Genomic DNA, 18,056 nt, shown 5'->3' with positions numbered 1-18,056 from the left:
TCTGTCGCCTAAAGAGCTAGGTCGCGAACCACCGTTCGCTCTTGTTTGAGTAGTTCCTATACTTGATTTAGAAAATACATTCGTTGGTGGACGAAGACAAGCGTATGTAGAGATCTGCAGAGCGCGTTACTCGCATGATACGTCGTGCAGCGAAATGCCAGGGTGCTGTGTGCCCAAGTCTGCTAATCACTCTCGGAAAGGTGCGCGTTTGTATCGCTTCCCAGCATCTAAAAAAGCGGAAAGATGTTTCGCTCGCGCAAGTAAACAGAGCAGAATGGGAACCAACAAGGAGCTGGTGCGTGTGCGAGGTAAGCAAGCACCTTTGCAGCGTGCAGTGTGTACCGTGTATTCTGGTAGCTCAGTGGCAGGGCTGGGCAGTATTACAAATACATTGTATTATAATACCGTTACTGTAATACTTTAGAGTATTTGTATTACGTATTATAATACCCATCTGATAAGTGTATTTGTATTGCGTATTATAATACAAAAAGTTCCAGTATTGATTGATTGATTGATTGAAAGAAAGTATTACTTGCATTGTATTACTGCAAAACTCGTAATACTCATGACATGTCCTGCCTGAGGTGATGGGTCTTACACGTGTATGCTTTCGGTACCATTCCAGTCCTACGAACACGACCTATATAGTTCTGCCAACAGAGGATCACACTTCAACGTGCAACAGAGGGACGATTACAGGAGCTGGCTGACTCAAATTTCTGAGAAACTTCTCCACTCTGGGTGAACAACCCGGAGCCTAAGGCTGCAGTCACACTGGTTAAACATAAAACACCAAACACGAACATTCCCTCAAACATGTTTGACGAAAATGCCTGACAAACATCCCCCATACATGTATGGCTCAACAGCTGTGGTCACACTGCGAAAACGCCGTCAGAACATGTTCAAAGACAGGCGTGTATAACCAGTGTGACCGTGCCGTGATACAAAAGTGCGCTTCGGTTGTGTTTGAAAGCTTGTTTCCAAACACTTGAACGTGTATTTGGACACTGTCGAAAAACAGCTCATGGGATTTTGGAGAAATCAAATAAATTTCTTGATATTCATCAAAGAATATGTTGCTTTTTACGTGTTTGAGTGTCAACAACATTGGGCATCATTGAAAATGGCGAGTTCTTTTGGTGTGGAGCTTCGCCGACCTCCTAGGATCTGTCGACTTTGGTGGGCGATTAGCGTGAAATACATTTCGCAGAAGGTGAGTACCTGTTTACTATCAGTGCTTCAACTCATCGAGCTAAGTTTTGCGTCGAAAGAACAGCACGGCGCCGATATCGGCGTCGCCGGGTTATCGTGAAATCATGATCGGCGCAGTTTTGTGCGTCTTGTTTGTTTGTGCTGTTCTCGCGCCGCAAAACTTGTCTGCTATGTACGAACTGCCCAAATGTTAGTACAATGCAATGGTTGTTTTTTAGTCAAGTGGATAACGCTTGTGTTTGGCGTTTGCTTTGGAGGAGTGAAATGTCGACGCAAAAGGCCCGGAGACGGCAGCGATCAGTCTACGCTTCGTCCGACGCCCGTTTCATAAACATGGTGTTACTCGCAGCCGGAATCCCGAAAGCCACAAGAAACTCGAACCCGGACACGAATTTCACGCCAACGACAGTGGAATAGGTATGAGGAGAATGTGCACTCCAATATCAGTTTTAACATGTATGTGCGGTTCTGCTGCTAATGTAATGTGCGTCCAAAGAAGCAAATTAGCGGGCATGTCAGTTGCTGCTAGCACCATGACATCTAGATTTGTTTTTGTTTCTTTGAATTATTCCTTTGTGGTAATTTGTCAAGGTGCTCAGAGCGCTCTGCTGATTTCACCTCTGGGAGCTCATGTACAGTTTATAGTGAAATGTTTCTCAAGAGTTTCCCTGAAACCTTGCATAGTTAGCACCTGTCATACCCTGCACATTGACTGAGTTTTTAAATTCTTGGTAGCACCCTATATTGTCCGCTATATAAGCAAGTCGATATACATTACATAGGATACTTAGAAATTTGGATAAAGTATGGCTAATTATTGCTGTATGTGGATCACTTGCACATAGCGACATTGTTTGCACTACACATCATAGTGCACCCCGGAACGACACATGGGCATGTGTTTTACTAATTCCCAATGATGAGGAAGTAAAATGCAGGTACTTGCACTCAGCACATGCAGAATTATCACAATAACATAGCTACAGAACAGTCAAGTATGTCAATTTTCTGCTTTAAACGCACATTCGTTGAAAGGGGACTGCACTTTGTGCATATAATTTTTAACATGATCCGTTAAACCATTAGAAAGAATCCTGCAAGTTCAAAAGAATTAGCTAGTCACTATGTACAGTTCCCGAAAACCTATGGTGTAGACATGATTCTGAGGAATCTTTATCATTAGAGCTGCCCCCTTTATCGCTCCTGAGGCACTTGGCACCTTGCTGCTCATTCTGCGCACATGGAAACAAAGTGTAAAAAAGCCAGAGCAATTAAAAATGTATTTAAGCTATACTGCAGTATAGAAGCTTTTGCGTAGCTTCAAACTGCATGAATATGTAACTTTTCGATAAAAATTCTGCACATGAACATTCACATTCCCTATTGGTAGTTCGAATGCAAATTGGAAGTTGGCATGTGTGCACACTAAGGTATTCCTTATTCGTCATTGCAGCATGCCACAATAGCCAAACTCTGCTTTTCAAAACTGCACGTATGCACATATGCATTTCTACATGCGACAGTTGAAGAGCGTGGCACATCAGTTTCTTTTTCTTTTTTTTTAAGCTTGTGCTATATTATTACGCATGACATATGATCTGGTATGGGAAGGTTTCCATTATTGGGGGGTGGGGGGTGTGACACAAAGAGCCACATTGGGTGAAGCCACTGGCTGTCACTGTCCATTTTGTTCTGAACTGGCGTGCTAAATTTAAACTCTGTCAAAGTGCATTTGTGCTGTAGTGCTGTTACATTAGAGAATTGTAACCATTTAGCTGGTATTTTCATCATTTTATGTGCCCTCTTTATGCCCTTCTGTAGGCAACATAACGTATTGGCACAAGTGAGGAGCTGAATGAGTCACGACAATACACCAAGTAGCTGTTCTTCCAGCGACAAGACAACTGCAGCACGGCAGCAATCAATACTGAAAAGTGAAACAAGCTCCAGTGAAAACACAAAGCGCCGATCAAGAGCCTCGGTCAGAGTGTCAGTAAGGAGTGCTCGCATCATTGTCTCCTGTGTATTTCTCCCATTTCGTGATAAGCTACCAGTGCTTGTTTGTGTTGCATATGTTTAAGCCAGTGTAGTCACACAAGTATATCCAGTGTTTATTTATTACTATAGTGTACACAGTATTTATTAGTACTCATTCCTAATATACACAATATTTATCAAAGCGCATTGTTTTAAATTACGTAATGTAATGTAGGATGTCAGTTCGTTCTTACACTCTCGGACTGTTTATTGTCTGAACACAAGATTCATGCAAAACAATTTCAACGTTAATCTGGCTGTTATCAATTCTGAGCTTTGTCAACATCTTGCTGACTGTCACAGTTGTTGTGCTGACATTTACTCAGCCTTCGTGTTGAGGAAAGAAAGAAATTGGGGCAAAACCTTTCTTCTTGAACAAGTGGAAGTTGCAAGTAGGGATAATTGTGTTATGTGTTCTCATTTCCTTCGCTATTGAAGTTTCTTGCTTCAAAATGTATTGGTATTGATTAAAATATTTTTGTTTAAGAATCTGTCGTCGTGTGCATTGCGTTCATCGTGGGATAATCAATCAATCAAATGTTTATTGACCACATGTTTAAAAAACAGAATACAACATAAGACTGTGAAGGAGCTTGGTGAGGAGGAGGTGCAGCTTGCTGCTGTGCATGATGCACAAGCAGTTAATGTCCTAAGCAGCAGCTCCAGCGGTGCAGCTCGAAAAATGATAACGGTACACAAGAAGCTTCAAGCCTTATTTAGCAATGGATGGCTCTCTTATGGGGAGCTGTCTACAGACTGAGTCAATTCCGCTCCCCAAACAAAGTTGACAACTTATTGAAGAAGCAGGGGAATGTCATCCATTGCGGTCTCTCCAGAATAAACTGGGACACGTTACTGCATGCGATATGGACTAATGCTCTGAAGGCAAACAATGTGACAACCGAGCTTGTTTCTACAAACCAGTTCTACTCACTGGCATGGAATGTATTTCGTTAAATTAACAGGACTTAAAGGTGTGCTTAAAGGTGACGTAACAAGTATCCCACCGAAAATGATGCTCAGGTCATGACGTCAATCTGTGGCACGTGCAGCAAGGTAGGCAAGCCAACCATGTAAATCTGGACTGAGTTTACATTACATGGGTGACCATTTTCACATACAATGCACACTAGAGCTTGTATCGGCTAACTATATCATACAGTCACAGCGTTGCAACGAAATTATTGTGCGTTTGGGTCAGGTTTGTGCCATTCTAGTTTCTAGTTCTAGTTCTAGTTCTTCTATTTCTAGCTGGTTCGGCGTGTTGGATATGTGCCATAAAGCACAGCTACAATCTCAAATAGGAACAAAAATAGAAATTTGTGGTGTAAGAAAAATTAGGGACAGCAAGCACCTTTACTTTTCCATTTTTTTATAGTTTGGTGGTTATGTGTACCCAAATTTTGCAGTCTGGATATGGTGCTATTGCAATGCCTGGATTCCCATTCCATCATGTGTTATCTCTTTTCTTTCATCACTCGTGAACTGTATCATTCCTGTTTTTGTTGTTTGTCGTCCCCTGTATCTATCCTTTGGTGTTTCATTGTTTGCGACCTGTATGATATCCGTGTATGATATATGTACTGCAGGCAGCTCTCATTCAGCTCAAACGCTGAGCTTCAGACTGCTTCAGACGATCCCACCTGATGACAGAGACAAACTTGGGAGTAGATATGTTTCGGTGGTCTTTGGCGCATATTTCGAGTCCTACATTGCCGCACTTGTGCAACAACGTATTTATCTACAGTCTTACGCAATCAAGCTGCGTATGTGACACGTGTGACACGTGTGACGGGGAAGTAATAGTATTATGTATTATAATACTTGAAAATAAAATGTATTATGTATTAGTATTATAATACAATTTTTAGCAAGTATTATGTATTTGTATTATAATACAAATTTTGAGTATTCCTGCCCAGCCCTGCCCAGTGGTCATTTACGTTAAAGTAAATTAAATTGCTTTAAATCTCTGCAAAGCCACAACAAGCTCATTGAGCTTCGTGAACACGTACGTGGTGCAATGAATCTTCGGTATATTTCGAGCAGCGTGAGAAGTGTGCTACTCGTTTCTTCGTACAAATGTGAAGAGGCATTCGTCTTTTATTCATAATAACGTGGACAATAATCTTCCGACTTGTAACCAACGCAAAGAAGAAGTATGTCATGTAATCGTGGGCAAATTTGCACAACTGCGATTAAGGGTGCAGTTGCGACAGGAGCATGTCGGTAAAACAACGTCGTTTTCAAGCACAACGGCAGCTGGCGTTGCACTTGAATGAGATGTTATAATAAAATCTGCTTGCAATGGACATATTTCTGTTGTCTATACACATTCCCATGTTTACTATTCTAATTCGCTGGTCGAGACGCGACCGCGTGTCCAGGTGCAGTGGCGAGTTTAGACAAACGTTACCAAGCATTAGCAACATATTTTACAACCCATGACCAGCTCTACTAGCATATATGACAGTCTTGCTACGCTACTATCCTTCATTCTACTTTTACCCCCTTCCTGTCGCGAAAAATCGAGAAAAACGCAACCCCGCCGCTGACGCCAAATGCGATGTGGGAGTCAAGATGCCGGCGCTCGTAGCAGACGACGGAGTTGTCGCCTCCCTGAAAAGGGGACGCACATGAAGGCTCCCTAAGCGTCGAGCTGCCCCCTGGCGAAGTGCACGGAGCCTGATGGCCTGCCAGATGGCCTGAGTTCAGTTGAGTTTAGTTGAGAAGAAAAAAAAAAAAGGAGAAATAGGCACCCATTACGAGAGCCGGCTACCCCAGATCAATTAGAAAAACAAAAATGGCTAACTACAATAAGAACAATTGTCAGATGGCCTGGTAGTGTGCACGTGTGGTGAGTAGAAAATAGTATGTGAAATAGAAAATGCATGCAGAGTACCGAGTACTAACCAAACATTTGAAATCCAGCATTTTGTGTAGGGTAATCAAGGCAGGGACAAGCTTGGAGTCAGTGCTCATGTGCGGGACCCACTGTCCTGCACAACTTACGAGCGAGTAGTTTTCGGAAAACGCTCTTCTACTTTCAAGCCGAACTCTTTATATTGACCGTACTAAACCATACATCGATATCCCACTTCTGTGAGCATTCTTAGCGGCACTATCAGCCTGCTGTGCAATAATAATTGCACAAGATGGGTCGCGGGAAAGTATCGTGGCCTTCCCCAATAGTCCCTGCCACGGATAGCGGACATTCCCAGGATTTTCACATCGGGTGCGGGGGTGGGGTGTGACGAGCCCATAATTGCTGTTTTTATTCTGTTTTTGCCTTTCTGCCCGGTATATTTAGGAGGTGTTGCAAGGTGTTGGGGGGGGGGGGGGTCACGAATGTGATCGTGTTTGTCAAAAACCCCGAGGGGATGGCCTAGTGGGACAGACCAGTCCGCTCTTAGTTTAAGTTTCCCTGGCAGTGACGCCACATCATGCGAGTAATTTGGACCTCGTCGAGAAGGAAATTGGGAGGCTAGCAGAGAGTCTACATTTGCAACATTTTACTGAAAAATACAAGGAAAGCTAACAACGACATCAGCGCAACAGTACTGGAGTGGTACATATCTGTCGGACTCCTGCGAAGTCGGGTGCTGGGTGCGTTTAGTAGAATTGTCGACGATGACGGGTCACGACACTCTTGCGCTGGCGGTTTCGCTGGCGTCTGTCCACAGCCGCACGGCCCCAGTGCGATGTTCTCACTCAGTCCATCGCATCGCAGAGTTCTCACACACAAAGTCCGGAGTCAGCACGACGGCCTCAGCCGTCCTTACTTCGCGGCCACACCTTGCCGACTACTCTCTTAATCCCCCTACGCTCCCAGAGGTTTTTCTTTTCTTTCTCCCTCTTCGTTTTTGACACTTGTTCCACGTGTGGCGCCTTATCGTCTACAGCCTTCTTATTACGTTCCTCTGGTTTTTATTACGTTCCTCGGGGGCCGCACCTTATGTGGTGAATTTCCCCATTCATTATCATTAATTTATTTGTTGTTGTTGTTCTGGTTTTTATTACGTTGCCCTATTTTTGGAGTGAGATGGAAGACGATCATGACAACTTCCCCCATTTCAAAAAACGTTATGTTGAACGTTTACCATTATTTCTTTGATCGACTGACACCTGTCTTTCACTTTTCACTTATCGTAAGGTCAAATATGACTCTCATGATCACCCTAATGTGATACAAATGTTGAACAAAAACATGATACGGTGAACATATGTTGCCTTGAGTACAATTACAGGCCTCATACAAGGCCATAGCTGGGCGAACTCACTCATGAGGGCCCTCATGAGTGCCCCTCACCCTCACCTCACGCCTTTGAGGTGAGGGTGAGTGAGGGCAAGCCCGCGATCAGGCCATCCGTGAGTGCACTCATGAGGTTTTGCCCCTCATGAGACCTCCTGTGAGTGCACTCATGAGGTCTGAGGGGCGCCAGGTCTGTGTGAGTGAAGTCACTGGTGAGGCCTGAGGGGTGTGAGGTCAGTATGAGTGCATTCAGAAATGAGGTCAAATGACGCTTACGAGACGTGGGCAAATTATGAAGGCACTAGTGATATGGTTCCAGCGATCCAGCTAAAGGCTGAAGTTCCCGTTTTTAGCAATTTCGTCTACGTCGCGCTGGGAACACAGCCAAGCGTCCTGAGCTGACGGATTACTTGTTGATATGGTTCCAGCGACCCAACTACACGCAGCGTGCACTTTAAAGGGCTGGTGTGCCCGTTTTTAGCAATTTCGTCTACGTCGCGCTGCAACACAGCCAAGCGTCCTGAACTGACGGATTAGTTGGTGATATGGTTCCAGTGATCCATCTACCGGCAGGGTGCACTTTAAAGGGCTGGTGTGCCTGTTTTTAGCAATTTCGTCTGCGTCGCGCTGGGAACACAGCAAAGCGTCCTGAGCTGACTGATTACTTGGTGACATAGTTCCAGCGACACGACTACACGCAGTGTGCACTTTAAAGGGCTGGTGTGCCCGTTTTTAGCAATTTCGTCTATGTCGCGCTGGGAACAGAGCAAAGCGTCTTGGCTAACTGATTACTTGGTGGCATGGTTCCAGCCACCCAAGTACCGGCAGGGTGCACTTTAAAGGGCTGGTGTGCCCGCTTCTGGCAGTTTCGTCTACGTCGCGCTGGGAACACTGCCACGTGCCCTGAGCTGGCTGATTACTTGATGATATGGTTCCATCGACCCACCTACACGCAGTGTGCACTTTAAAGGGCTGGTGTGCCCGTTTTTAGCAATTTCGTCTATGTCGCGCTGGGAACAGAGCAAAGCGTCCTGAGCTGACTGATTACTTGGTGATATGGTTCCATCGACCCACCTACACGCAGTGTGCACTTTAAAGGGCTGGTGTGCCCGTTTTTAGCAATTTCGTCTATGTCGCGCTGGGAACAGAGCAAAGCGTCCTGAGCTGACTGATTACTTGGTGATATGGTTCCATCGACCCACCTACACGCAGTGTGCACTTTAAAGGGCTGGTGTGCCCGTTTTTAGCAATTTCGTCTAGGTCGCGCTGGGAACAGGGCAAAGCGTCCTGAGCTGGCTGATTACTTGGTGATATGATTCCAGCGATCCAACTACAGGCTTGGTGCACCTTAAAGGGCTTGTGTGCACGTTTTTAGCAATTTCATCTATGTCGCGCTGGGAACACAGCAAAGCGTCCTGATCTGACGGATGACTTGGTGACATGGGTCCAGTGACCCAACTACCGGCAGGGTGCACTTTAAATGGCTGGTGTGCCGATTTTCACGAATTTCGTCTATGTCGCGCTGGGAATACAACAAAGCCTCCTGAGCTGACTGATTACTTCATGATATGGTTCCAGCGACCCAACTACCGGCAGGGTGCACTTTAAAGGGCTCGTGTGCACGTTTTTAGCAATTTCGTCTATGTCGGGCTGGGAACACAGCCAAGTGTCCTGGGCTTCGCTGTGTTCCCAGCGCGACATAGACGAAAATTCTAAAAACGGGCACACTTGCCCTTTAAAGTACACCCTGACGGTAGTTGGGTCGCTAAAAACATATCACGAAGTAATCAGTCAGCTCAGGAGGCTTTGCTGTGTTCCCAGCGCGACGTAGACGAAATTGCTAAAAACGGGCACACCAGCCCTTTAAAGTGCACCCTGCCGGTAGTTGCGTCACTGGAACCATATCACCAATTAATCAGTAAGCTCAGGACGCTTTGCTGTGTTCCCAGCGAGACGTAGACAAAATTGCTAAAAACCGGCACACCAGCCCTTTAAAGTGCACCCTTCCTGTATATGGGTCGATGGAACCATATCGCCAAGTAATCAGTCAGCTCAGGACGCTTTGCTGTGTTCCCAGCGCGATATAGACTAAATGTAAAAACGTGCACACCAGACCTTTAAAGTGCACCCTTCCTGTATATGGGTCGATGGAACCATATCGCCAAGTAATCAGTCAGCTCAGGACGATTTGCTGTGTTCCCAGCGCGACATAGACGAAATTGCAAAAAACTGGCACACCTGCCCTTTAAAGTGCACACAGCCGGTAGTTGGGTCGCTGGAACCATATCACCAAGTAATCAGTCAGCTAAGGACGCTTTGCTGTGCTCCCAGCGAGACGTAGACGAAGTTGCTAAAAACGGCACACCAGCCGTTTAAAGTGCACCCTGCCGGTAGTTGGGTCACTGGAACCATATCACCAAGTAATCAGTCAGCTCAGGCCTCTTTGCTGTGTTCCCAGCGCGACGTAGACGAAATTGCTAAATGCGTGCACACCAGCCCTTTAAAGTGCACACAGCCGGTAGTTGTGTCGCTGGAACCATATCATCAATGCCTTCATAATTTAATTTGCGCACGTCAGGTATGCGTCATTTGACCTCATTTTTGAATGCCCTCATACTGACCTCACACACCACAGGCCTCACCAGTGACTTCACTCACAGAGACCTGGCGCCTCTCACACCTCATGAGTGCACTCACAGGAGGTCTCATGAGGGGCACAGCCTCATGAGTGTACTCACAGGAGACCGTATGAGGGGAAGACCCTCATGGGTGAGGGCTTTCGTTTGTGAGTGCCGTGAGGGTGAGGGCGAGTGAGGGCATGTGCCCGTCAGGGCCGTGAGGGTGAGGGCGAGTGAGGGCATGTGCCCATGAGGGCCGTGAGGGTGAGGGCGAGTGACCGCCTGTGCTCGTGAGGGCGGTGAGGGTGAGGGCGAGTGAGCGCTTGTGCTCGTGAGGGCGGTTAGGGTGAGGGCGAGTGAGGGCATGTGCCCGTGAGGGCCGTGAGGGTCAGGGCGAGTGAGGTTTCACCAAAATGCCCACCTATGTACAAGGCTACAACAAAGAAGAGTATCTTAACACACATCTTATAGGTGCATTATGGAGCCCATAAAAAATCAGTCATCAAACACAAAAATAGGATAACAATTCCGATTATACACGCACTCAGGTCGGATACAATGTAGTTGACATACAGTGTCGTTCCTACAGGTAAATGATACTGAGTTCTGAATCGCGTTCACAACAGTATTATATGACCTCAACCCTACTGAGGTAGTCTGTGCCAACGTTCTCACTACCCCTGATATATTCAACCCGGAACTCGTACTCTTGAAGTTACAAACTCCACGTGAGTATGCGGCTGTTCAAGTGCTTTGAACGATTGATGTATCTGAGTGGTTCATGGTCTGATTGCACCGTGAACTGTGTCCCGTACAAAATGGATATGAAATCTCTGTATTCCCCAAACGAGCGCGAGGCCGTCACGCTCTATAGCTGAATACGCTGCCTCGCGGGGAAGAAGTTTTCGGCTGGCGTAGGCAACGGGGTGGTAGACACCTTCGTGTTCTTGAAGTAATATGGCCCCTAGGCTCACCTCGGAAGCGTCAGTTCTCAGAGTGAACGGCCGACTGATGTCCGGCAACCGTAGAATAGGTGGCAGCCAACGTTCGCTTTAGTTCCCGAAATGCCGTTTCATGCTCAGCGGTCCAGACCACCTGATAACTTTTCTGCTCCTTGGTAAGTTCCGTAAGCGGTGCTGTTATTGCGGCGTAGTTTGGGATGAATTCAAGATAATAGCCGGTGAGGTCGAGGAACGATCGCACTTGTCTTTTCGTTTTGGGCTGGGGAGCATCTCGGATCCTCTCAAGTGTTTCTGGCATCGCAGACAAGGTGTCCCGACCCAAATTATGCCCAAGAAAATTTATCTCTGCGAACCCGATTTGGCTCTTTGCTGGTCTCACGGTCAATCCCGCCGTGGCGACACGTGTCGGCACCTCTCTCAACAATTCCAAGTGCTCCTCCCATGTGCCTGTCGCCAGCAGAATATCACCGAAGTAGTGATGGACACCGCTCATCCCGTGAAACAGCCTCTGCATCAGGCGAGAAAACACTGCTGGGGCTGTTTGAATACCAAAGGGCATAAACTTGAACTGAAAGTGCCCTGCAGACGTTGAGAAAGCCGTCTTCTCTCTCGATGCTTCTCTCAATGGTATCTGCCAGTATCCCTTGACGCAGACAAATTTCGAAAAATAACGTCTTTGCCCCACCCTCGCAAACACGATATCTGCTCGAGGGATGGGTTCTTGAATCCGGCACGAGCACGTCGTTCAGGCGTCGACAGTCGACGCACAGCCGGTTCGTCCTATCCGATTTCTTTACGATGACAACCGGCGAGTTGTACGCAGACACAGACCGTTCTATTATTCTCAACTGGAGCATTTTATCTACCTCATCGTCAACTATCTCTCTGGTTGCAAATGGCAGCGGGTACTGCTTTACGTTCACTGGGAAGTTCGTAATTCCCTTCAAATCGCATTCTACAAATGTCTTGCCCGGAATATCAGTTAAGCAGAATGCGAACTCCCATAAAATGTCAAGTACCTGCCCTTTCTGTTCCGCGGATAAGTCTCCACAACACGTGACGTCTTTATAGCTTTCCTTTGTTTTCAGGCTGGGCACGGGTAAATCAGTCTCATCGCCCGGATCTTGTAACGTTGCCATCCCACAAACCCATGTAGCTGATGCTTCTTTGCCGCCTCTTTCCGTCCCTCATACCGTTCTAGCATGTTGATGTGGAAAATCTTCTTCTTTGAACCTAGATCAACTTCATAATCTAAGTCGCTCTTTTTGCTTGTGACTGGAAATGGGCCTTTCCAGTGCATGACAAGCTTGTTGTTACTTGTGGGCAGCAATATAAGAACCTTGTCATTCACATATCAACTAGAAATGCTGGATCAGAGGCCATTCAACATCTGCAAAGTTCTCGGCCCATGGAGTAACCCTGGACATCAGTGCCGTGCACTTGGCGCTTTTCTTTCCTTTCTGAGGGCCACCGGCCTCCTTCACGAACTGTAGGGATTTCCTTCCCTCGTCATCCTTTCATGCGAACCTTTTTGGAATGGGGTAGGGTCCTGCACTCAACGCAGGGAAACATCCCACATCATCATCATCATCCATTCATCTATATTGTTGTTGTTGTTGTCATTCACGACCAGCTTGCGCTCTTTTGCCCTGCGGTTGTAGTACCTTTCGTACCTTTCTCCCGATTGAGCCAATGCTTCGTGTGCAACCTTGCACGTATCTTCCAATCGATTCCTAAGATCCAGCACATACTGGTACGTTGTTTTAGTTTCAGCGTCCAAATCGGCGTTGGTCCAAATGTCTTTCAACAAGGAAAGAGGGCCCAGAACATGCCTCCCGTATAAAAGCTCGAAGTGTGAAAAACCCAAGCTTGACTGAGGTACCTCCCTGTAGGCAAAAAGCAATGCTGCTACGTAGCGATACCCGTCTTTGGGCCTTTCTGCAGACATGCGCCTAAGCATCAGCTTAAACGTTACGTTGAACTTTTCCACGAGGCCGTTTGCGATTGGGTGGTACGGGGTTGTAGTTAAATGTTTTACCGATATTAGGCTGTCGACTTCCCGCATCATCTCCGATGTGAAATTGGACCCCCTGTCGCTTACAACATCCCTCTGGACACCAACACGAGTAAACATCTCCACAAGAGCCTCGGCTACCCTCTCTAACTCTATGCTTGGCAATGCCACAGCGTCCGGGTACCTAGAGGCATAGTCTACCAAAGTGAGCAGGTACCGATTCCCGCGATCAGAAAGGGGTGAGATTGGACCGACGATATTCACGGCGACTCTCTGGAATGGTGTGTCAATGATTGGGACACGGCCCAAGGGGGCTTTCGTAACCTGCCCTTTCGGAGTCGTCTTCTGGCAAACGTCGCAGGACTTCACATAGCGCTGTATGTCCTCCTGCATTCCCGGCCAGTACACTCTAAATCGTTTTACACCTTAAAAGGTGTAAATCAAAATGTTCATGGCGCACACCTTTTAAGGTGTACTTTAACACCCTCATGGCAATTGGGGTGTAAAGGGTGTAACGCCGAATAAAACTGTTGGGTTTGTGGAAATATGGTGTTAACTGTGTTTTCACAATTACCAGCATATTGCGTATAATCACATTGAGGTCCATATATGTATGCACATCAAGGTGACTAAATATGTATGTAAACATACACAGCCGACATACAGACAATCATGTATGGCGTGGCAGCTGTGCATGGCAATGAAGCATGGCAGCTGTATATAGCTTTCCGTGAAACTGTAGACCTTCTCATGAGAAGGCACCTCCCCCATATGCATGTTCATTACTTAGAACGCTGCATTTATTCGCTGCATATTTCTTCAAGGCTTTGCAGTGTTGTACCCAGAAATATCTAACCCCTGTAAAATGCATTATGTTGTTCATTATCCGCGACTCATCAGGATGTTTGGTCCTTTCCTATCTGTATGGTTGTACGCGTTTCAAAGGGAAACACCAGCATTTTAAAGATGTTGGTAGAAAAATCGACATTTTAAGAACATAACCCTTTCATTAGCAAGAATACATCAATTTTATCAAATGTATGTGTGGCCGCAGCCCTTCATGACAAATGCCACATCTACTGATGGTTCCAAGGAGATACTACTTCAACATGCCCCAGAAGCAATTCAGAGTTACATTCATGACCGTGATATTCACGCAGAATCTATAGTCTATGTGAAAAGTGCAGTTGATAATGATAACACATTTGCTATTGGCTTGCCAAAGAATCTTCCGAGGAGGACTTACCCGTGTTCATTGAGATTGCAGGCATACATGTTATTAACTCTGATACCATTTTTCTCATACAAACATTAACTACAGTTGAGTATGATGAGCACTATCATGTATTTGTTCTGTCTTGCAATGAGGAGCAACGTGTTTTAAGAATTAAAGCACTATCTCAACAGATCTTCTAAATCTGCATGCATTACCAGATGGTAGACGTGTGTAAATCCAGGGCATGCACTTTTGTAATGTAACTTCCTGCTCCCTGTTGTTGTATATATTTACTTTTGTTCATGTGAACGAAAACAAACGTACTCCCTTTCTACACCCAGGTGACACACTATCACCATATATTTCACCTGAGGGTGTAGTACACCATTGTTACACCCTCAGGAACTTCCAAAACAAAGTTGTAGGGTGTGAAAGGGGTGTGATCTTTGTTAATACACCTATTTTACACCTTTAAAGGTGTGAAACGATTTAGAGTGTAGAATTCTTGCGTGACACGATCAGTGGTTTTCTTTATTCCTTGGTGCCCCGACATGATACCATTATGAGCCGCGCGCATAGCATCTTGTCTCCGCCCCGTAGGTAGCACGAGCTGCTGAAGACAGCGCCCTGATGGCAGTGTAAATCTCCGGAAAAGTAAATAATTCTTCATGAAGAACTCCTGACTCCCTTTCGACCGCTTGCAATGGATAACTTTGCCGCTTTTGCTAAAACACGACTTTAGACTGGAATCCTCTCTCTGTTCCTTCGCGAGGTCTGCTCCGGATGCGGGAACCTTCAAAGCTTTAAGCTTGGACTCTTTTCTCGCCTGTGCCCTGGTTTGCATAGCGGCACTTTCATCCGGGCCGCAACTCGGCTTGCTGGGCTGCACTTCGGTTTCTTCGTCCTGGGGGCTAACTGGTGTTTGCACCGGAATCTCGTTCTCCAGTTCGGGTTCGGATCAGTAACATCTCGTACCCCGGCAATGTTTCCAAGGACGAAAATCATAAAGGGGGTCATCCATGCACTTGGTCATCACTTCTCCCTCGTAATATGGCGTGTTTACAGTCACCCTGGCCTCGGGCAGGTATCTAATGGTGCGGTGTACCAAGTACACAGCGCTTCGCTTTCCTGTAAAACTACCCCCCGCCACTAAGGATTTTCTAACCACGACGGTATTACTTCCCGTGTCCCGAGGAACCTTTACGTGCTGGCCTTCGACTTCTCCCGGTACAACTGGCAGTCCGTTCCCCTGAAACATTGTAGCCCTGGATGACAACGCGTTCACCACCGGCAGTTGAGTGCCATCCTTTACTTCCACGTAGGGAGCGTTTCCTGGCACCGCCTGTTCCGTTACGAAGTAAGAGCTCTGACTGCCTGCAGTCGGCTGGTTGGAACAGTCATTAGCGCGATGTCCATTCTTCCCGCACTTCCAGCAGGACGTGCTTTGTTGGTTTCTGGAGAAATTACTTGGGCAGTCAGCCGCACGATGTCCAATCTTATTGCCTATGAAACACTTTAGGAGGAGCCTGGAAACACCCTTGCCACCCACAGGGTTACCTGCATTGGCCCTGCCTTGGGTCTCAGGTCCCTTTGGGTCTGACGTTACTTGTCTCTCCAGTCTCGTTTGACGTTGTGCTTGCTGGAAACATCTCAGCTGTCGTCTTTGACTTCCTCTCCTTAAGATAAAACGCCAAATGCTGCCTACAGTCTTTCAAAAACTGTTCAGACAGCATCAAGCCTCGCAGGTCGCCGTACCCCTTCTTAATGCTTGCCAGTTCTATCCATCTGTCGAAGTAGTTTCCGAGACGCGAGTAATACTGCCATGCTGTTTCTCCGTCGGCCGGCTTGCTGTTTCAGAGCATCTCGAAAACCATCAGCGGTAAATCAGAATCGCTGCAACAAAGCCGTCTTGACCTTTGCGTACACCACCGAATCTGCTGGCGTTAGCCGACTAAATACGATCAGTGCCTCGCCGGTGAGACACATGCTTAGCGCAACGGCCCACTGGTCCTCGGGCCATTTTTGTCCCGCTGCGATTCTTTCAAAGCGGAGAGTGTACGAATCGTCCTTCGTTTCATCAAAGGGCGCGAGCAGCTTGTTAGGGCTCAGGTTCCACATTATTCCACTTTGGCTGCTTGTTGTGCTCTCAGATACGACAGCGCTCCTGTTTTGATCTTGCTCTTGAAGTCGGAGCTTCATTTCCAAAATCTTGACTTCCATGGCGGCTGCTTCCCTGGCTCTCGCTCTCTCTCTCTCTCTTTCGGTAGCCCTTGCTTCCCGTTCACGCTTTCTTTCTTCATCTATAGATGTATACCCACGCTCGGAGCTCTTCTCCTTCCAGACCGAACTCTCTCCCCAAGACTGTGATCTTTTCTATCTCCATGTTTTCTTGTTACTGGCCTTCTTCTTGGCCCTCAATCACAACACTTAACAACGCTTCTTTTTCTTTTTCTCTCACACACTACACTCTAAACAATTTTACACCTTAAAGGGTGTAAAAGAACATGTGCATGGCGCACACCTTTTAAGGTGTAACGGAACACCATCAAGAAATCAACGGTGTAATTGTATGGAAGGGTGTAATGTAACCTGCAAACCATAGAAGAGGCAGCTGGAAATTATTACAGCTTCACTGCGAAAATATAGTGTTTCTAGATTTTACAGAAGGCACATGCTTGGTACTTTGGAGTGTAATTGTGGCTATCTTGGCATCACTCTTCGATCACAGCCACGCCAAAATATTCTTTAAAAAGTCAAGAATATACTTTTCTCACACTGAACTTGTAATACTTTCCAGGTATACTACTCAGCTGTACCCTGTGTGAAGCAAAAATAGGACATTGCAGACACATGTTGCACAGCACACACATGTTATAGGTGATTGATGTGGGTATATGCGCGCATCATACATATCAGACACAATCACAGGAACTGAATAGTTATGCTTTTATTAGGTTGACATTATGCCATGCAGCATACATATCCTACATTACGTAGGCATGAAGGTATTCAAACGTATCACTTAATACAGCTTTATCACATAGTAGTAATTTTATATTTTCCAGTCATCTAACCTTGAGGGGTTAGATGACAGTGTGCCAAATGTTGAGTAACTGTGCATTTGGTCTTTATATCACAACTTGTATCACAAGCTTAAGTTCTGTGTACCACAAGCACTCCAACACTGCACAGGAACAGGAGTACATTTAGCCTGTGTAATGGAGCCTGTCCCACCTCCAAATACACCCTCTGTTGCACCCTCATCACACCCTCCTGACAATGTCTCATAAAAGGGTGTAATTCACCATAGTTACACCCTCGAAAATTTTCAAGCCAAGGTTTTAGGGTGTAAAATAGGTGTAATACATGAGAATACACCAATTTTACACCTTTAAAGGTGTGAAAATATTTAGAGTGTACAGTAAACTGAAAAACACCCTTTTGGGTGTATTTGGGGTGTAAATAGGGTGTAAACTTGTATGTACTCCTTTTTTATTCCCTTACTACACTTTCTCAAAAAAGGAACATCCTTTGAAGGGTGTTAAATGGGTGTTAGAGCTTTCGAACACCTTCTGTACAGCCCGTTTACACCTTTTTGGTGTGAAAAAGGTGTACGAGGTAACAATGATACACATCCGCACTATTGTTGGGGATAATTTTTTGTTCATTACTTTGAAGCCTTAGCCATCACAAACACTTTACTCTTTGTCAATCATAGTAAGGGAATTAATAGACTGAA

General features: G+C 46.0%; 1 long non-coding RNA gene across 2 annotated transcripts; it reads left to right on the top strand.

The window, feature by feature from the left end:
* Positions 1–1,158: 1,158 nt before the first annotated feature.
* On the top strand, positions 1,159–3,743 carry LOC135383385 (uncharacterized). Of its 2 annotated transcripts, none has more exons than XR_010419844.1 (3): positions 1,159–1,219; positions 1,476–1,635; positions 3,040–3,743. It is a non-coding gene; the product is annotated as an uncharacterized LOC135383385 (long non-coding RNA). The 2 variants fall into 2 exon arrangements; XR_010419843.1 differs by having other exon boundaries at positions 1,171–1,219; positions 1,437–1,635.
* Positions 3,744–18,056: the final 14,313 nt, after the last annotated feature.

This window comes from Ornithodoros turicata, chromosome 2, assembly GCF_037126465.1.
Source record: "Ornithodoros turicata isolate Travis chromosome 2, ASM3712646v1, whole genome shotgun sequence".
Lineage (NCBI taxonomy): Eukaryota > Metazoa > Arthropoda > Arachnida > Ixodida > Argasidae > Ornithodoros > Ornithodoros turicata.
The sequence above is the reverse complement of the archived record's forward strand: the minus strand, read 5'-3'. Positions and strand labels throughout refer to the sequence as shown.